Below are 22,517 nucleotides of genomic sequence, written 5' to 3'. Positions count from 1 at the left end.
TGCTGTTATCAGAATCAACTATCTTAATCCATTTACCTTGAGAGCTTTCCGCAGGGTAAATATATCTTACCATTTGCATTGTTGTCGCAGATGGCTGCTCCTTCCAATGCCTTTTGGGATCAGGAAGGGCACTTCCACACCAACGCTTTACATTGGGAAGGGTTTCCTCGTCTCTTGTGGGAATCCTTAAGTCTGTTTCATTATACAGAGCCTCCTCAATACGATGGGGTAGAATATCGTGAAGAAGGAGTTCCTCGATGCCGGGTTAAAATGAAAATTCCTCAACACCCTTTCCGCTCCTCATGGCATCCCATAGAAGTGGAAGTGGTGGGATATCGTCTGGTTGATACCCTCGAAACTGCTGCCTTGGAAGCTATCAAACTTTTCTGCAATCAGCATCCGACTGAAATTGCCGCATATCATATTGGTTTATTTCCTACCATTGACCCTGATAATTCGGAATGGAATTTTCGGACAGAGCATCTTGGTCATATGCTAGGAGATCTGGCTGAAGAAACCGTCCGTATCATTACCAGGTTCATGGATGTGCAACATCATTACCAGATTCTACTGCGTCATGGTATGAATCAGATAACTGGTGTGGCTCAAAGCCACTATCGGAATGCTGACCGTCAAGTGACCCAAATAGTGGAATTACAAGCCTTGGTGACTCAAAAGGATGAAATCATTGCAGCAAGGGATGAGACAATCCTCCATCGAGAAGATCAGATCAATGAGAGTGATCATATTATCACTCAGCGTGACACTGTTATTGAGTTCCTACAGGCACAAATTCATGATCTGATACTTGTGGCTGATGATGCCCAGGCTCACATTGAGGAACTGCAGCAGCAACCGATACATCCCGCTATACCCATAATGCCTGAAGAAGAAGAAGAAGACCCAGAAGAGATTGAGGGTGTTTCAGAGATTGACTCTGAGCATGGGGATCTTGTTCTTAGTCCCTATCATTCTCCCTCTGGCAGTCAGTCGTCTATAGGCAACTTCGATGATTTCTAGTGTTGTAAATCGTCGACTAGCTAGATGTAACATATGGGAGTGTAATAACCTAGGTAGTGTGTAACTTAGCTAGATCTCATGCCATTTGTTGTAACATAGATGGCCTGCGTAGGGATCTTTCGGATGTGAGAGGTGGAGAACTATCAGGATCAGTGTTGTAATATAAGTTTCCTATTTTATCATCTTATTCACAATCTTTATGATTCTATAATGAGATGATTGAATGGAGTATGTGTATTGTTTATCTAAGTCATATATCTTCTGAAATTGGGAGTAAGGCTATATGGTTAATGATGGACATCTCCTTTGTTTCAGATGGTTGGAGCCACGCGCGGAACCCCGGAAGGTTTCCGGGCAGATCAGGCTAGCGGTTCACAACAACCACCACCGCCACCTCCTAACCTTGCCGAAGTTATGGCTCGGCAAACTGAGTTGCTTAACTTGCTGGTTCAAGCGCAGCAAAACCAGCAATGTCAACAGTTCCGAGGAGGTCGGGATGATCACAATCCTCCCGTGGCTAGTTACCAGGATTTCATCAGTACACAGCCTCCTTTCTTCAGTAAAGCTGAAGAGCCCTTGGATGCCGATGCTTGGATCCATATTATTGAATCAAAGTTCGCTCTATTGACAGTACCTTGTGCGGATTCCAGCAAAGCTTCCTTTGCCGCACAGCAACTCCGAGGTGCTGCTCGAATATGGTGGGATAATTTCTGCGCCATGCAGCCCGCAGAGCATGTCATTACCTGGGATGAGTTTCGGGCAGCCTTTAGAGCGCATTATATTCCGGAGGGATTGCTGGAGCGAAAGTTGAATGAATTCCTGGCTCTTACTCAAGGCACCAGTACAGTCCTGCAGTACGCACAGAATTTCAATCATCTGTGTCAATATGCGGGATATCATGCGGATAACGATGCCAAGAAACAAGATCGTTTCCGTCGAGGCCTTAATACCAAGCTCAAGGAACGCCTGAATCTTGTAAAGGCTAATACTTTCAGCGAGCTGGTTAATATGGCTTTAACTCAAGAAGATTGTATCGTGGCACATCATGCCGACAAAAAGCGGAAGACTCCTACTGGACCCTCGAGTGCTCAATCACCGAGGTATCGGATTGTTCCCAATACACCGTTTTGAGCACTGCAGCGAAATGCCCCAACGGGCAGATTGGTTTTCAGGCCGCCCCAACAGCAGGGAAGGTATAGACCTCCCGTTCCTCCGCAACAAGCACAACCATCTGGCCCACAGCCAAATGTTCAACAAGTACCACAGAGAGGCAGCAACTATCGCTGTTTCAATTGCGGAAGCGCGGATCATTTCATCCGGGATTGTCCGCGGCCCAAGAAACCTAATCCAGGGCAAAGCTCTACTCAGGGTAACCAGAACAAGGGCAAGAAGCCGGTGATGCAAGTCCGGCAAGGACGAATTAACTTCACCACTCTGGCAGAACTTCCAGATGGAGCTCCCATCATGTCGGGTACATTTTCTATTCATCATAAACCAGTTGTTACTTTATTTGATTCCGGAGCAACATATAGCTTTATTAGTAACAACTGTGGTACCCGGATAGGACTTGATCCTTGTTTCACTCAAGGGGCATATATGATCTCTACCCCTGGAGGAAAAATCACCTCCAACCAAATGAGTAGAAATGTGCCACTTCAGTTAGGTAGTAAAGAGATCAAAACTGATTTGGTTTTACTCAGTTTAGAGGGTATTGATGTTATACTTGGGACTGACTGGATGACTAAACATCAAGTACGGCTAGATATTTCTTCCCGAGTTGTTGAAATTGATTCACCATACTATGGGATCACCACCCTTTATCTGCCGCATCCAGAATGTCTGCATCCTTGCACTTATACCATCACAAATATCCAAGTCAAGGATATCCCTATAGTATGTGAATACCTCGATGTCTTTCCAGATGACTTGCCTGGAATGCCACCAGATAGAGACATCGAGTTTATCATTGAACTTCAACCGGGCACTGCTCCTATTTCGAAGAGGATGTATCGCATGCCTCCAAATGAATTAGCCGAACTAAAAATCCAGCTCCAGGATCTTCTTGATAAGGGATATATACGTCCAAGTGCCTCACCTTGGGGTTGTTCTGCTCTCTTTGTCAAGAAGAAAGACGATAGCCTAAGGCTATGTGTCGATTACCGTCCACTCAATGCGGTTACCATCAAAAATAAGTACTCTCTTCCCCGCATTGACATTTTGTTTGATCAGCTAGCCGGGGCTAAGGTCTTCTCTAAGATTGACTTACACTCTGGTTATCATCAGATCAAGATTAGGCCTTGTGATATTCCAAAAACGGCCTTCTCGACCAGATATGGACTTTACGAATATCTGGTTATGTCATTTGGACTTACTAATGCACCGGCATATTTCATGTATCTCATGAATTCAGTATTCATGCCGGAACTCAACAAATTCGTCGTGGTCTTCATTGATGACATTCTAATATACTCCAAAACCAAAGAAGACCATGCTAATCATTTACGTGTCATTCTTCAACGACTACGTGATCATCGCCTTTATGCCAAATTCTCGAAATGTGAATTCTGGCTGGATAGTGTGAAATTTTTGGGACATACTATATCTAGTCAAGGCATATCGGTTGATCCAACCAAAGTCCAAGAGGTTATGGACTGGAAACCTCCAACTTCAGTCCATCAAATTCGAAGTTTCCTTGGATTGGCGGGATATTATCGCCGATTCATTCCAGACTTCTCCAAGATAGCCAAACCAATGACTGAGCTACTTAAGAAAGAAGTTAAGTTCCGCTGGGATGATAAGTGTGATGAAGCATTTCATACCTTGAGGAAGCTTCTGACGACTGCTCCCGTATTAGCTCAGCCAGATAATACTCAATCTTTTGATGTCTATTGTGATGCTTCTGGAACTGGCCTGGGTTGTGTTCTTATGCAAAACAACCGGGTCATTGCTTATGCATCCAGAGCACTTCGGACTCATGAGCAAAGTTATCCATGCTCTCAAGATCTGGAGACATCATCTTATGGGTGCTAAGTGTAATATTTACACTGACCATAAGAGCCTCAAGTATATCTTCACTCAAGCTGACTTAAATATAAGGCAAAGGCGTTGGTTGGAATTGATTAAAGATTATGACCTTGAGGTACACTATCATTCGGGCAAAGCTAATGTGGTTGCGGATGCACTTAGCCGCAAGTCACATTGTCACTGCTTATCCGTATCCACCTTTAGTGACACTCTTTGCCATCAAATGAGAAAACTCAATCTAGAGATTATTCCTCAAGGTAGTCTGAATCTGCTATCCATTGAGTCTACTCTTCGGGATAGAATCATCATGTCGCAACTACATGATGAGGGTATCAAAATCATCAAATCAAAGCTATCTCAGGGAGAAGCTAAATATAGGTGTTTTCACACTAATCATCAAGGAATCCTGTGGTTCAATGATCGAATTGTTGTGCCTAAGGATCATCCCCTTCGCAAACAAATCCTTGATGAGGCACATCTATCCAAGTTCTCTATTCATCCTGGTAGCACCAAGATGTATCAAGATTTACGAAAACATTTTTGGTGGACCAGAATGAAAAGAGAAATTGCCAAATATGTATCCGAGTGTGATACTTGCCAAAGAGTCAAAGCTAGCCACTTAAAAGCATCTGGTACACTTCAACCATTACCCATTCCGTCATGGAAATGGGAAGACATTAGCATGGATTTTATTGTCGGTCTTCCCAACACATCTCAAAAGCATGACTCCATATGGGTAATTATCGATAGACTCACAAAAACAGCTCATTTTCTTCCTGTGCATACCACTTACTCTGCTAAGAAGTATGCCGAAGTCTATTTGGACCAAATCGTTCGATTACATGGGGTTCCAAAAACCATTATCTCTGATCGAGGGCCCCAATTTATTGCACGGTTTTGGGAGCAATTGCAATAAGCTCTAGGGACCAAATTGATTCGAAGCTCTGCGTATCATCCCCAGACTGATGGGCAGACTGAGCGAGTTAACCAAATCCTTGAAGACATGCTCCGAGCTTGTATTATTCATTATGGTACAAGTTGGGACAAGTGCCTTGCTCTACCTGAATTTGCTTACAACAACAGTTATCAAGCTAGTCTTCAGATGGCTCCTTTTGAAGCATTATATGGTCGCAGATGTCGAACTCCTTTGAGTTGGTCTAAGACCGGTGAACGCAAAATCTTCGGACCAGACCTAGTCGTTGAAGCCAAAGATAAGGTTAAGGTTATTCAATCTAATCTTAAAACCGCTCAATCCAGACAGAAAAGCTACGCAGATAAAAGGAGGAAACCTCTGCAATTTCAAGTAGGAGATTTTGTTTATCTTCGAGTATCTCCTACCAAAGGTGTCCAACGTTTTGGCATAAAGGGGAAGTTAGCACCTCGATATATCGGACCCTTCAAAATTCTCAATGTTTGTGGCCCAGTGGCTTACAAACTTCGTCTTCCATCTCAATGGGCGGCTATTCACGATGTCTTCCATGTCTCCCAACTTAAGATGTGTGTCAAAATACCCACGGAAATTGTTGAGACATGTGCCATTGAGATTGAACCCGATCTATCGTACGTCGAACAACCTCTTCGAATCCTGGATACCAAGGAAAGACTCACCAGAAGAAGGGCAGTTAAGATGTATAAAATTTTATGGGATCATCACACCGAGGAAGAAGCGACTTGGGAAACTGAGTCTTATCTTCAACGGAATTTCCCAGACTTCCTACAAGCCAATCCCCAAATCTAATCATCCGTTTCTGTTCAGCTTCGGAATCTCGGGACGAGATTCTTTTTTAGGGGGGACGGCTATAATATCCAGGTAGTTAGACAATGGGATACTAAGTTTGGATGTGTTATATGTATGCATGATATAGTGTATATACGTTGTACAAAGCACTAGGGGTATAATTGTAATTTAGGAATTATGTAAGTACTTGAGTGTAATTGTGTAAAAGTACTCTTAAGTGGTAAACCTAAATGATTATAGAAAAGAAAAGTGCAAAAGTTAAATAAACCTAAGAAAGATAGACTTTTAATGGAAACTAAGGACTTAAGTGTAATTAACACAAAGGTATAAGGGTTTACATGTAAAATGGTTGAGAGATAAAAGTAAAACTCAGTTTTACTTAGGGGCTAAAATGTAAAAAGGACTAGTAATGATTACTGCAGGAAATCTTGCAAAAAGACCCTAAACATTAAAGCATTTTGTTTGAATTATAACAAAAAGTTTATAAATTGAGTTGTGTTCAAAAGTTTAAAATAAAACTATATCCTTTGAGATTTTGAACTTGAACTCTAATCTGGCAGAACCAACCTGAATTATACCGGCTCAAGTATGCGAGTCCACTTCCGAGGGCTCCAACGTGCTTCAAACGGTATAATCCCTTGGCCTGTCGGGTAACGTCCCGATAAACCACCGATACACAGGATCAATAAGGTTACGTCACACGAAGGTGAGTCCAGAGATACAGTCACCATCATATGTTACATCACAGGGAATTACATTACAAGAGTTCTAAAAGCAGTATGAAATTTCAAATCTAGAGAAATCATTACAACTGTTAAAGTTAAGGTTCTTAGCAGAGGAAAATATACGCGACGATTCCTAACACGTCGTCCAGACGGATGCCATGCTAAGCCCGGGCACGACATCATTCGATATCACCAGTGCTGGCCGGGGACGGATCCCATTCCACGGACCAATCATCTGGAAGAGCACAGGGCCAAGGCAAGGGAAGAGTAGGGTCTTCACAGATATCACCTGAAAAACATACAACTAGCAAGGCTGAGTATACTAATACTCAGCAAGACTTACCCGTCTCATGGTATACTTAGCCATATAACTAGACTTATGAAGGCTTTTAGCTTTGGGTAGAGTTTTCAGCTGAAAATCAATAAAGAGTAGATCCTTACTTTCAACTTTTAGCTTTCAGGTTCTAGTGGATTAACCATTCTAGGTAAGCACCTATAACTAATCAAGCATGGTAAAATCTTTAATCAAGCATCATCTTCGATAATCACAAAGTTGCTCTTGTTACTCTATGTGGCAAAGGGGGTAAGCAGTCTCATTCATCGTGAGAGGCGGACGATTCCTGAATCAAGATTCAAAACCTTGCAAGGGTAAACCTAACACACACGCTTGGAACACCAAAGGGTCGTTCCGAAGCAACCTTTTGCCTTTCATTCCGACTCGTGGATCAGATCCACCACAAGCGACTGCAGGACCATACGCACTTCCAAAGTGCAGGACGTACGTCTGTAGCGCGACTACAAAACCCGTACTCGTAGTTGCCCAGCAACACGTATTCCCACACGTCGAACTAAGTAACCAAAAGAAGCAAATACATGTGGTGGGGGGTATGTCCACTCCTCGGGCCGATTGGTTACTAGGCTTACCGCTTACCATATTTCACGGCATGTGGCTAGTACTTTCAAACGCTTAACCACCGCTACCACACACTGCGACCTTATCAAGTTCCACAACACAGACGGGGTATCATCTCAACCATGATACCTCACAAAATTCCCGTCCGTCATCCTTATAGTGATAACATGAATGTAAACATCACAATTCCTATATCGCGCGAGTGACAGGAAATCACCCGACTTCTACCGGTCCTATTAGCATAGCAGCTAGTCGGACTCGAGTTCTAGTGTTCAGTACATTGGTGCCTAGAATTATGCAACTAGGGTTCCAAACAATTCTTAAGAACTTGTAACACCCTAAGGTAATTTCCTTAAATTTTAATGAATTTAGTTGGGCTCAAATAAAATTTCCAGAGTTTCCCTGAATAATCTCGCATTTAAAGTAATTTATAACACAAGAAAATAAAATTTATCATAAGGTCAACTTGCTTGTGCATTCATGCTGGTGCATTACTTTATTTGTGTTGAGTTTGAATTCAAATTTATTTGAATTCACATAGTTGTTTGAATGGTTTTAGAGAAGAAAAGAAAAGAAGAAAAGAAGGGGAAAGGAAAGGAGTCCAGCAGCCGGCCTGCTCTCTCTCCCTTGGCCCGGCCCAGCGTTCCCCTCCCCCTCTTTCCATTCCCCCGCATGGGCCACGCGGGCCCATTCCCTTTCCTCCCTCTCTTTCCTCCGCAGCCCGGCAGCCCGTGTCCCTTCTCTCCCTTTCCCCTCCCCCGCGTGGGCCGTGCCCCGGCCCAGTCTTCCCTCAGCCGTGCTCTCCCTTTTCTCTCTCGCTGACCGCCCGACCCCACCCGTCATCCCTCTCCTCCCGCACCCTAGTTCCCGCAACGGCCGCGCAGCGGCACGGCCGAAATCTCCGGCCCCTCCCCGCCGCAACCCTATCCCGAGACCTCGGGCCCCGCCCTTCTTATTCTCCTACGCCACCCCTTGGACCACCTCATCCCAACAGCGCCGCCCCAAAACCCGGATCGCGGCCGCCGCCCTGCCTCTGCTTGAACCCGAGCCATCGCCGCCGGTGAGCTCGTCTGTGCAATTGCCGGCCACCCGTACCCCTCGTGCCGTGCTGACCCCCTCATTCCCTTCGCAGGAACCTTCCGGAGCGACTCCCGCCATCCAGAGGGCCCGGCCACCCTGGCATCATCCTCCTCCGCGGGAGCCCGACCCTCTTCTCCGCCGGTCGTCGTCGTTTTCTTTCCGCTGTCGCGTTTCCGCTGGTTCTGAACCTTGGTGAGCACCACAACCCTTCCCCGAACCCTTAGAGCCAGTTGTCGCGGTTGGTAGACCCCCGTAGGCTCGGGAACGCGCACGCTCCGGCGAACCTTACCGACCCGAGCCGCCATTGCCGTGGGGAGCACCTACCCGAGCTCTAACTCACTTTCTTGAGCACCTAGACGGGTTACCCGTGTCGCACTCTATCTCTCGGGCTTGATGTCGTGCAAAATGGGGCCCAGATGGCCGAGAACGGTCGCCTCCGGTGAAGCGCCGCCGCGGGAGAGGTCGCCGGCGAGCAATCGCCGCCCCCGGGGTCCCCCTTTCTCCCTGGCCGTCCGATCTGATGTTCACGGATGAGATTAGATCACGAACCCCTTTGATGTGAGCCGTAGGATCGAGATCTGAGCACCCAGACTGAAGCATACCGGTTCGGGTGTAAAGTAGATCTGAACCATCCAATCCCGGAGGAGTGATCCAGATTCGAGGCAGCTAAGTATAGATCTGAACCTTTGGATCTAGATCCAGCGGCCGTGGGCAGCGCGTACCCCTTCGCTGCTAGGATCTAATCTGAGCCGCAGATGCTAGATCCGGCGGCCCGGATTAAAACATACCGTTTCAGCCTATTAGTTTTGCTAAAGAGCCCCTGCCTTTTGGAGAAATCAACCCGCGGTCCCTTGTAGTTCAAAAAATAATTACGATCAGGTCCTTTTCTTCCAGTTGGACCCCCTAAGCTTCCTGGAATTTGTGGCCGCGGTCCATGTCTAAGGTTTTCACGTGCTAGCCCCTGAGTCTATGCTTTAATTACGTTTAGGTCCTCAGTTTGCGCACAGAACCCCCTGGAAGTTCTGTTTTTCTCGCAAATAGGTCCCTGGATCCTGTTTTAAGCGTAGTTTTCGCGTTTTAGCTTCGTTCTAGGTGTTCTTTATATCCACGCGATCATTGTAACGCATAGAATAGTTCTAGGCCAGTTTTATGTGCTGTTCTATTGTATTGGTGTACTGTTTCTTATATTTTGCTATTGTTTGCATGTGTGTGCATGTGTGGCCCATGTATTGCTGTTACGATCGTGAATAGACGTCGAGCCACCGGAGCAGTACCAGGAGCAGCCATCTTCCGAGCAGTTCGAGCAGCAGCCGGGAGAGTACGAGGAAGGCAAGTATAACATGAACCTCCTATCACTTTTAAATACAATTTCATACTGCATTTTAATACTGTATGCCTATAAGGATTTCCTAGCCACTTTATATCCTTTATATATATCCTTTGGGTTGCATTTTGGTTAGTTGTGCTAGGTTGCTGCGCTATAACACACTTGGTCCTTTTTAATTAAATTTGATTAATGGTCTTATGCAACTTAATCCTGAGAGTGGCCCTTTGTGCTGTGTGCTTGAGTGGCTCACGTCTCCTTAAAAGATGTTTTTGATAGAAACATGTTTTAGGGGGCCAGCACGGTGCTTAGTGCTTGGTTGGCCACTCTCCCTAAGGACCGGTTCATAGAGCGACAACCTGGGACAACCGCGCAACCACAAGACTGGAATGGGACGGTCTTGACTTACTAATTAGGCCGTGTTGGTTCGGGAGTAACTTACCTGCGTGGGCAAGAGGGGTGGTAAGCTTCAATGGTCCCTGCTCCTCCGGCTTGGTCTGTGCTGTGTGTCTTGTACCCCCGGAGGTGGGCCCCATCGTCGCTGATCCAGAATCCTTAGCGGTTACACCTTACCAATGTGGTCCTTTGTAACGGTCTCGTAGTGTGCTTGCTAGCCATCTCACCTAAGGAAGTGTGATGAACAACTAGCGTAGCTCACGACTTGTGGGTAAAGTTGTGCAACCTCTCGAAAGTGTAAAACTGATATATCAGCTGTGCTCACAGTCATGAGCGGCCCAGATCCTCCGTCTGATTAGTGGGGTTATCAACCTTTGATTAGGGAGATTCCCCGGGGTGGTTTGGTTTGGATGGTTCTCAGTAGTTCTTAATTAATATTGATTAATTCTTATGCAATTTGGGGTATGGTAATACATCCACTTGTAGTAATTAGCTTTAATAAAATTTGCCAAGATTAAAAGCTAATGCAGTTGAGTCAGCTAGCCTAGAGCCTCATAGTTTGTGTTATACTTGTTGAGTACTAGCTTGTACTCACACTTGCCTCTCTACTCTTCTGTTCTCTTGGATATCTTCGACTGCTGCTCAGTGCCCGGCAACGTGGAGGACTACGTCAGCGGCTTCGACGACTTCTAGGCGTTTGTCTCCCAGTCGACGTCCCTGTGGCGCCCAGCTCTTCATGTATTCATTTTACGCTTCCGCATTCCTTGAACTGATTCTTGATTCAGTTGTAATAAAGACATTCATTTTATAATTTAAACGCTTTTATTCGTGACATGTGTTGTGATATCTTGATGATCTGTTGTATATATGCGTGACTTGATCCTGGCGCATATATGATTGCTCGATTTATGTTCTTATAAATCGGGTGTGACAGAACTTAATGCATAGAAAGGTATAAATAGATATATAAATGGCAGTGTAAGGAAATAGTGGGTTATGTCCGGGGCTTGCCTTCGCTGGTGGGGCTGAGGTTAGTCAAATTATTTTCTTCCGAACCTTGGTTCGGGGCTTCAGAGAAATCCGCGACGAGATTCCCGGGGTCTTCAAAACAAACTCCTTCTGGTTCCGGAATCAGCTGATAATCTCCGTCGGCGAGAGTGGTCGAATCTATATGACATGCAAGATGGAGTTTAATGAATGCATACACTTTCATTTCAATTCACGATAAAGTTGCAATCCAAATAAAGGAACATTACATTTTGACAAACAACCTAACTACCCTGCACTGGGCAGTCATTTATCGAGTACTAACTAAACTAACTAGTCACGTTAAGCAACAGAGTGGGTTACCCTAAACATCTATACTAATTTCATTAGGTAACATGTTTGGTTATCTAATTGGTTGGTGTATAGGTCTTGGCCTTAACCGATGAGGATGCATCAGGTTTAGCCGATTGATGTGCTTTGGTCATGTCCAACAGAGGCGTGTCTTAACTGAGATGTGCTTAAGTATTATCCTAGGTAACTAGGTGTGGTTGCATCGGCTGGATTACGTCAACACAACAATTGAGTGCCGTACAGCCGATGGAGTTATCTAAGTTAGACCTATTTCAAGAATTAGGTGCAACAGATCACTAATATCAAACTAGGTTGGTGAGACCATAAGTGCGGAATTAGACTAAAGAGGATGTGGTTGAGGGTATGTAACCGGTAAGCATATAGCTGAGCTCTCAGCCGATAAATCAGCTGATAATAGTGTGCGGATAAGGATGGAAAACTAAGGATTGACCGGCCATATTTGACCGCTATGGGAAAATAACTGGAATTGGCTTAGATTGGTGAATAACAGAACTCTAAGATTGTGTGTGCATCTCCGATATGTCGACTATGTGCAGTTGATATGTTATCTAAATCGGATGGCTAGTTGATCACTGTGCGCATCGGCATAGCCGATTTGTATTTTTAGCAAACTAGTCGATCTATGAACATCAGCATGTTAGCCGATCAGGGTATGTAACTAGTTGATTGTGCATTAGTAAACTTGTTGATAGTGTGAACATCGGCCGAGCTAATATGTGCGCATGCATTAGATTTGTGAATCGGCACAAGTAGCCGATTCCCTATGCTGTACTGGCTGTGCTTAGCCGATAATTACATTCTCTATTGGATGTGCCTATCCGACTCTTGACTGGAGTGTTAACCGGAGTAATCAGTGTTTGAGTGGTTCAATGATATCAACAAATAACCGATTGACGCATAACCGGCGTGATTGTCTAGATCGGACCAGGTCGGTCAGGGCACTAACATCGGATTGGACCGATAGGGTGGTTAACATCGGGCCGAGGGGCTTTTGCCGGTAGGGAAGAAGTCAAGGGGCTTATGGCCGATAGGGTCACGCCTATCGAAAATCGGCTGAACTAGTAGCCGATTGCTAAACCTAGTTACAAAGGTGTATCAACTAAGTAGTCGATACACAAGGCATAACCAGAATCTTTATATAGAAAGGGGCTCTAACAAGATTGTAATCAAGACCAAAGCAAAGGTATGAGCATCCATATGAATAAAAGTTAACCAAACATCACATATCTCTAAAAAAAAATATGAGCTAACACTACCAAATTTATCAACAATACAACACATGATACACTACACTAGTACAATAGACAGGCGGATTTGTACAAACATGGACCGAAAACCGATATTAATTTAACAAATATGGTTTTTATCTTTTTAGAAAGCTTAGTAAATAATCTATAACTTTCTTATATAATTTTATTATCATTATAGGTGATTCAAAAGTTAACCAGAGTGAACAACGTAAAGAAATATTTTTATCCAGAATTGGACAAATTCTGACCTACACTTTAAACAGCTATAGTTAGAACTACAAATCATTAAAAGAAGTGTTCTCTTACTTTTTAGAAAGCTTAAGAAACGTAATACAACTCAGTAGTTCTTACTAAGCAATGATTCAAAGTTTACTTGAGCCAAACAACACAAACATTAAGGACTACACAGCACATAAGCAAAACCTGACGGGGAACTTCAGAAATTCATAGCTAGATGTCTAACCTACTAAGGATGTTGTTCTTTAACAACTTGGAAAGATTATATAAATGAATTGTAATTCATTGCAATTAGAGCAGTACAACTACATATACGAATTTAACCCTAACAAGTATAGGCAAAAATCTAAAGCAAGATTTTTCTACTAACACATACAAAATTATACACATAATGCATAGATCTACTCACAAGAATTCCATAACATCTTCATTTGATATTTTACTATTTTTATACTGTTGTCTACGGATTTTCAAAGCCTTAGGCGATTTGGTCCATAAAAGATTATACAGATGAACGTATGACAGTGCAGTAAACCCCCTGGAGAAACTACCCTCTCTCAACTCAGTCCCTCCACCCTCTCCCTCTCTTACACGCTGGCCATCCCTCCTCTGCTTCTTCTCCCCGTGCTATTGCCATGGGCAGAACGCCGAGGCCGGCGTGACGGCCTACTCCCACCGGTGACCCTGCCTGAGACGGAGCTCAGCCACGCGACAACCCCGCGCACAGACCCACACAGGGGCATCCCTATCCCCATCCCATATTCCCTCGCCGGCCAGGAACGCCGCGGCCGGCGATGAGTCAAAGCCCGGCCATGGTGGCTGGCGATGCCAGGGCCATAGGACCCCACAAAGAGATGACTAGCGAGCACCACTCTCACTCCCTGAGCACGCTCCAAGTCAAGCCAAGCCTCGGAACAGCCGGAGCTCGCGGCTCAACGGCGGCTCCCCATGGCCACAGCTCGGCCATGGCGCAGCACGCGTTCCGGCCGCCCTAGGTACGGAGCAAGCTATAGACCTGCTCAACCACGATCTACCACTCGCACTCATCTCCCCAAGCTACCCAGGACAGACCCAAAGGACCGGGAAAGAACTGCTCACCGGAGTAGGTCGACGGCAGCTCGAAACGGAACAAATGGCCAAAATCCGACGAAGACAAGTGCCGAGGCGGCTTGAGAGGTGGAGGAACGGGTTGGTGGATAGCTCACACGCCTCTGGGCGAGAGGAATTGAAGAGGGAAGGGAGGATGGCGACGGGAGCTCGCCGAGAACGGAAGAATGACCGGCGGCAATGGCTGCCGCGGAATCTTGAATTCCCGGCGCCAGGAGCTACGGCGGCGGCAAGTGGTGGCCGAGGGAGTAGAGAGGGAGGTGAGGCGGCCATGGGAGGCGGCGATTTGAGGATGGTGGAGCGGAGGCTGGGAATTTGGCCGGTGGACCAAAGAAGCTCGGCTTGGTTGGTCTCTGTTTCTTGGCCGATGGAAGAAGAAAGAAAAATGGGAGAGAAGGCAAGGTAGGCCGGCAGGTTTGGAGAAGGGATAAGGCCACGGTGGAGGAGAGGATTGAATCAGCGTTCAAGCCGGGGCGGCGCGTGGAAAATTGGCAGCAGGAGGTGGCAAGGGCGGTGGAACAGCGGTGAACCACAGTGCAGAGAATCAGAGTAGCGCCAGAGGAGGAAGAGAAAGGGGATTGCCCGAGGACTTATTTGTAATTTTAGAAAATTGCAGGGACCCCCTTGGTAAAGAAGAATTTAACCACTGTTCTAGAGCTCAAACAAAAATGTGGCCAAAATGAAAGTTGTACAACTTTTCAAGTTCTACAACTTTGTTTTAGGGTTTGAACTCCAAAACTCAAAGTATGAAGTTTTATTTTAAGACTTGGACTAAATTTGAATTTTATAAAATCTTTGTCCTTGTTAGGGTAAATTACATATAACCTTGGGCCTGTTTGCAAGATGCTATGTAAGTCATGATTACTTAGATTATTACCCTTTGGTCTCTAGTAATTTTGGAAAGTTACTTTTGTAAATCACCTATTTCGCAATAAAAAGACTTGTACTGTTAATAAATTACACAAATTATCCCTATTTCCACAACTTTACTCAAATTTTTACACAATTTAACTCATACATTTCTAATGCCACTGTTGGGTAAATATATATTTTTTACAAGACATAAAGTAAGAAAAAATATATTTGCAAAACTACTCTTTACTTATTTTGAAGTTACTTTCTATCCAATTATATTTTGCAAAAACAACCCTAGATTTTTCTGTAATTATAAAAGTACCCTTTTACTGGCACTTAAATTTTTCAAAAGCTTCACATAAACACACATGAGCTTTATAAAAACAAACACATATTTCACACTAACAAATATATGTCTAACTTACAAGCACATGAACTGTCACAGCCTTCCCCCCTAAAAAGAATCTCGTCCCGAGATTCGGACGAAAGACTCTTTTAAGGGAAGAAAAGCAATTCATCCATTAAGTGGCAAGAAGCAATCACACCAGAGAAGATTGAAATTGATGACGAGAGCATGATGAGATGAGTATAACGAGAGCATGAAGAGATAGTACATAGATGAGTTTGATAAGATAAGAGAGGAAAAGATGATCAAGTTCTCGTAGAGCTAAGATCATCACATGACGATGATAAATGTCGGCGACATTCATCACAAAGCTCATGGATAGCAAGTGAGGACAACACAAGAGGTTACTAAGTGATGTTTGAAACATTCCTGCTTAGAGTTTATTATCTGAATGATTTAGATGATGTTGATTGCAAAACATGCCTATTTATACTAATGCAATCAAGGAGTAATGACAAAATGCTGCAACTCAGAGTGCAATGCTCAATATATAACCATGAACATGATGCACTGCTGAGATGTATGATGCAAGGATGAGGATGAGGGATCCCATGCACGACCAAGAGGATGCATATGACACAATGCAATTACCATGATGTTGACCAAATGATGCATACACCATGATGCAAGGATGATGATACTTGTAATGTATGCACGTATGAAAATGCATAAAGTATGATACATACCCTCATGAGTTGATGATGCACGTGACTCGTGTCCTACAATCGTTCGCTCGTAATTAACACCTGGTTAGTCCTATATCCTTAGACAAAGATTAGAAGTTAGGACACTAGTAAGGTTGCATAAGAAGAGATTGTAGTGGAGTTACGTCACATAGACCTAGTCACCAGTGCGCTCCTAATGGCTCAGTCATGTGGCTGCAGCGCACATGAGGCCTTAGGTTCCGACACGGCATCATGGTCATGTGATTAAACACCACCACAAAATAGGAATGACAACCCTACAGTGCTAACAGCAACAAGATAGACTTAGGAAACCTAAGACAACCCAAAGTTGTACTGAAGGTACACCCGTTAATCAGTCTCCAGATTGCCGATGACAATGCAACACCATGCATTTGACCAAAAATGGTATATGTTATGATGCATGACTTTTGCCGGGAGAATTGTATGCACAAAGTAATTATTGTCATACATCTTTTTAATTTGTAAAAAAATCATCTGAGCAGAAATTGAAGGTGCAACTTTCAGATGTTGTAACCAGAATAGCCAACGATATAAGGTACAACACCAAGAGAGGATAGATAGATCACTAGATGATGGATTAAAGGTTTGATGATAATCATCAAGGTTTGACCATCAAAGGAGAAGTTCAATGGTTCTGCCGAAACAGATTTAAAGCAAAATCAAGGATTTGATTTGGCTGTCAAGCTAAAATCGGTGATAGGGTTCAAACATAACCCAATCCACTTGATTCACAAAAGACTGTCTTAACTCTAAGTTAGCCTAGCATAATACGTTAACTCCTACAACACAAAGTCAAAACAGGCATTCCAATACAAGCACATATTTCAGTACATCAACGTAACAAGCAAGGCAATCAAATCAATCCAGAATGTCAGGATGCATGCACGTTCTACACGTCCTCACAACCAAAAATAACTGCCAAGTAATCTTGGTCTTACGTGGTTAAGTACTGTGGCATCATATAAATACGTCTCTCCCTGTAATATCTAGTCGTTCTTACGTTCAAGCTTACGCAACGAGGTTAGTGTACCTGCAGAAAACCACAAGATATATATACCGAACATTTCATGCCAGCATGTCATGAAAGCATCCCCAAACATTACTGTTCACTATAGAAACAGCATCTGTACAATTACCGCCGTACAGACAACGTTGACATACGTTATCGAACAACGTATTCACGGGGGTACCGCAAAATGCGGGGGTATGAACAGCGATCGCCATACCCTGCGCCGAACCATATACTCCCAATGTAGTCAACCAAGGTTGGTACATTGGCAGCATCTCAAGTAGGCCACTGCTTGAGAAACAGCGTTTGGTTCGCATCACCGACGGGAAGGCCAAGCTCCCTCAGTTGGCTGAGGATCCTTACCTTCTTACCTCATCGTCGAAGATGTCGTTACAAAAAGTAAAGTTGAGGTTGTGCATGAATTTATGGTTTGACAGAAAGTAATGCTGGAGGTTAGATTTATATATATAGTACAGCCACCTCTATTTTCCCTTAAACATCACCCTAGGGCTTTACGTACTAAGTACAACCTTAACGTATCCAACGCAGTTTTGCCAAACATTTTGTTGGTCAAATTTTTGTACTGAAAGCATTTTTAAGGTAAAATGTATCTCCAGGGTAACCTTATAGCTCTGATACCAGCTGTGGCAGAACCAACCTGAATTATACCGGCTCAAGTACGCGAGTCCACTTCCGAGGGCTCCAACGTGCTTCAAACGATATAATCCCTTGGCCTGTCGGGTAACGTCCCGATAAACCACCGATACACAGGATCAATAAGGTTACCTCACACGAAGGTGAGTCCAGAGATACAGTCACATCATATGTTACATCACAGGGAATTACATTACAAGAGTTCTAAAAGCAGTATGAAATTTCAAATCTAGAGAAATCATTACAACTGTTAAAGTTAAGGTTCTTAGCAGAGGAAAATATACGCGACGATTCCTAACACGTCGTCCAGACGGATGCCATGCTAAGCCCGGGCACGACATCATTCGATATCACCAGTGCTGGCCGGGGACGGATCCCATTCCACGGACCAATCATCTGGAAGAGCACAGGGCCAAGGCAAGGGAAGAGTAGGGTCTTCACAGATATCACCTGAAAAACATACAACTAGCAAGGCTGAGTATACTAATACTCAGCAAGGCTTACCCGTCTCATGGTATACTTAGCCATGTAACTAGACTTATGAAGGCTTTTAGCTTTGGGTAGAGTTTTCAGCTGAAAATCAATAAAGAGTAGATCCTTACTTTCAACTTTTAGCTTTCAGGTTCTAGTGGATTAACCATTCTAGGTAAGCACCTATAACTAATCAAGCATGGTAAAATCTTTAATCAAGCATCATCTTCGATAATCACAAAGTTGCTCTTGTTACTCTATGTGGCAAAGGGGGTAAGCAGTCTCATTCATCGTGAGAGGCGGACGATTCCTGAATCGAGATTCAAAACCTTACAAGGGTAAACCTAACACACACGCTTGGAACACCAAAGGGTCGTTCCGAAGCAACCTTTTGCCTTTCATTCCGACTCGTGGATCAGATCCACTACAAGCGACTGCAGGACCATACGCACTTCCAAAGTGCAGGACGTACGTCTGTAGCGCGACTACAAAACCCGTACTCCTGGTTGCCCAGCAACACGTATTCCCACACGTCGAACTAAGTAACCAAAAGAAGCAAATACATGTGGTGGGGGGTATGTCCACTCCTCGGGCCGATTGGTTACTAGGCTTACCGCTTACCATATTTCACGGCATGTGGCTAGTACTTTCAAACGCTTAACCACCGCTACCACACACTGTGACCTTATCAAGTTCCACAACACAGACGGGGTATCATCTCAACCATGATACCTCACAAAATTCCCGTCCGTCATCCTTATAGTGATAACATGAATGTAAACATCACAATTCCTATATCGCGCGAGTGACAGGAAATCACCCAACTTCTACCGGTCCTATTAGCATTGCAGCTAGTCGGACTCGAGTTCTAGTGTTCAGTACATTGGTGCCTAGAATTATGCAACTAGGGTTCCAAACAATTCTTAAGAACTTAATGCATAGAAAGGTATAAATAGATATATAAATGGCAGTGTAAGGAAATAGTGGGTTATGTCCGGGGCTTGCCTTCGCTGGTGGGGCTGAGGTTAGTCAAATTATTTTCTTCCGAACCTTGGTTCGGGGCTTCAGAGAAATCCGCGACGAGATTCCCGGGGTCTTCAAAACAAACTCCTTCTGGTTCCGGAATCAGCTGATAATCTCCATCGGCGAGAGTGGTCGAATCTATATGACATGCAAGATGGAGTTTAATGAATGCATACACTTTCATTTCAATTCACGATAAAGTTGCAATCCAAATAAAGGAACATTACATTTTGACAAACAACCCAACTACCCTGCACTGGGCAGTCATTTATCGAGTACTAACTAAACTAACTAGTCACGTTAAGCAACGGAGTGGGTTACCCTAAACATCTATACTAATTTCATTAGGTAACATGTTTGGTTATCTAATTGGTTGGTGTATAGGTCTTGGCCTTAACCGATGAGGATGCATCAGGTTTAGCCGATTGATGTGCTTTGGTCATGTCCAACAGAGGCGTGTCTTAACTGAGATGTGCTTAAGTATTATCCTAGGTAACTAGGTGTGGTTGCATCGGCTGGATTACGTCAACACAACAATTGAGTGCCGTACAGCCGATGGAGTTATCTAAGTTAGACCTATTTCAAGAATTAGGTGCAACAGATCACTAGTATCAAACTAGGTTGGTGAGACCATAAGTGCGGAATTAGACTAAAGAGGATGTGGTTGAGGGTATGTAACCGGTAAGCATATAGCTGAGCTCTCAGCCGATAAATCAGCTGATAATAGTGTGCGGATAAAGATGGAAAACTAAGGATTGACTGGCCATATTTGACCTCTATGGGAAAATAACTGGAATTGGCTTAGATTGGTGAATAACAGAACTCTAAGATTGTGTGTGCATCTCCAATATGTCGACTATGTGCAGTTGATATGTTATCTAAATCGGATGGCTAGTTGATCACTGTGCGCATTGGCATAGCCGATTTGTATTTTTAGCAAACTAGTCGATCTATGAACATCAGCATGTTAGCCGATCAGGGTATGTAACTAGTTGATTGTGCATTAGTAAACTTGTTGATAGTGTGAACATCGGCCGAGCTAATATGTGCGCATGCATTAGATTTGTGAATCGGCACAAGTAGCCGATTCCCTATGCTGTACTGGCTGTGCTTAGCCGATAATTACATTCTCTATTGGATGTGCCTATCCGACTCTTGACTGGAGTGTTAACCGGAGTAATCAGTGTTTGAGTGGTTCAATGATATCAACAAATAACCGATTGACGCATAACCGGCGTGATTGTCTAGATCAGACCAGGTCGGTCAGGGCACTAACATCGGATTGGACCGATAGGGTGGTTAACATCGGGCCGAGGGGCTTTTGCCGGTAGGGAAGAAGTCAAGGGGCTTATGGCCGATAGGGTCACGCCTATCGAAAATCGGCTGAACTAGTAGCCGATTGCTAAACCTAGTTACAAAGGTGTATCAACTAAGTAGTCGATACACAAGGCATAACCAGAATCTTTATATAGAAAGGGGCTCTAACAAGATTGTAATCAAGACCAAAGCAAAGGTATGAGCATCCATATGAATAAAAGTTAACCAAACATCACATATCTCTAAAAAAAAATATGAGCTAACACTACCAAATTTATCAATAATACAACACATGATACACTACACTAGTACAATAGACAGGCGGATTTGTACAAACATGGACCGAAAACCGATATTAATTTAACAAATATGGTTTTTATCTTTTTAGAAAGCTTAGTAAATAATCTATAACTTTCTTATATAATTTTATTATCATTATAGGTGATTCAAAAGTTAACCAGAGTGAACAACGTAAAGAAATATTTTTATCCAGAATTGGACAAATTCTGACCTACACTTTAAACAGCTATAGTTAGAGCTACAAATCATTAAAAGAAGTGTTCTCTTACTTTTTAGAAAGCTTAAGAAACGTAATACAACTCAGTAGTTCTTACTAAGCAATGATTCAAAGTTTACTTGAGCCAAACAACACAAACATTAAGGACTACACAGCACATAAGCAAAACCTGACGGGGAACTTCAGAAATTCATAGCTAGATGTCTAACCTACTAAGGATGTTGTTCTTTAACAACTTGGAAAGATTATATAAATGAATTGTAATTCATTGCAATTAGAGCAGTACAACTACATATACGAATTTAACCCTAACAAGTATAGGCAAAAATCTAAAGCAAGATTTTTCTACTAACACATACAAAATTATACACATAATGCATAGATCTACTCACAAGAATTCCATAACATCTTCATTTGATATTTTACTATTTTTATACTGTTGTCTACGGATTTTCAAAGCCTTAGGCGATTTGGTCCATAAAAGATTATACAGATGAACGTATGACAGTGCAGTAAACCCCCTGGAGAAACTACCCTCTCTCAACTCAGTCCCTCCACCCTCTCCCTCTCTTACACGCTGGCCATCCCTCCTCTGCTTCTTCTCCCCCGTGCTATTGCCATGGGCAGAACGCCGAGGCCGGCGTGACGGCCTACTCCCACCGGTGACCCTGCCTGAGACGGAGCTCGGCCACGCGACAACCCCGCGCACAGACCCACACAGGGGCATCCCTATCCCCATCCCATATTCCCTCGCCGGCCAGGAACGCCGCGCCCGGCGATGAGTCAAAGCCCGGCCATGGTGGCCGGCGATGCCAGGGCCATATGCCCCCCCCCCAAAGAGATGACTAGCGAGCACCACTCTCACTCCCTGAGCACACTCCAAGTCAAGCCAAGCCTCGGAACAGCCGGAGCTCGCGGCTCGACGGCGGCGCCCCATGGCCACAGCTCGGCCATGGCGCAGCACGTGTTCCGGCCGCCCTAGGTACGAAGCAAGCTATAGACCTGCTCAACCACGATCTACCACTCGCACTCATCTCCCCAAGCTACCCAGAACAGACCCAAAGGACCGGGAAAGAACTGCTCACCGGAGTAGGTCGACGGCGGCTCGAAACGGAACAAATGGCCAAAATCCGATGAAGACAAGTGCCGAGGCGGCTTGAGAGGTGGAGGAACGGGTTGGTGGATAGCTCACATGCCTCTGGGCGAGAGGAATTGAAGAGGGAAGGGAGGATGGCGACGGGAGCTCGCCGAGAACGGAAGAATGACCGGCGGCAATGGCTGCCGCGGAATCTTGAATTCCCGGCGCCAGGAGCTACGGCGGCGGCAAGTGGTGGCCGAGGGAGTAGAGAGGGAGGTGAGGCGGCCATGGGAGGCGGCGATTTGAG

Source organism: Panicum hallii, chromosome 8 (genome assembly GCF_002211085.1).
Source record: "Panicum hallii strain FIL2 chromosome 8, PHallii_v3.1, whole genome shotgun sequence".
In the NCBI taxonomy this organism is placed as follows: Eukaryota; Viridiplantae; Streptophyta; class Magnoliopsida; order Poales; family Poaceae; genus Panicum; species Panicum hallii.
The sequence above is the reverse complement of the archived record's forward strand: the minus strand, read 5'-3'. Positions refer to the sequence as shown.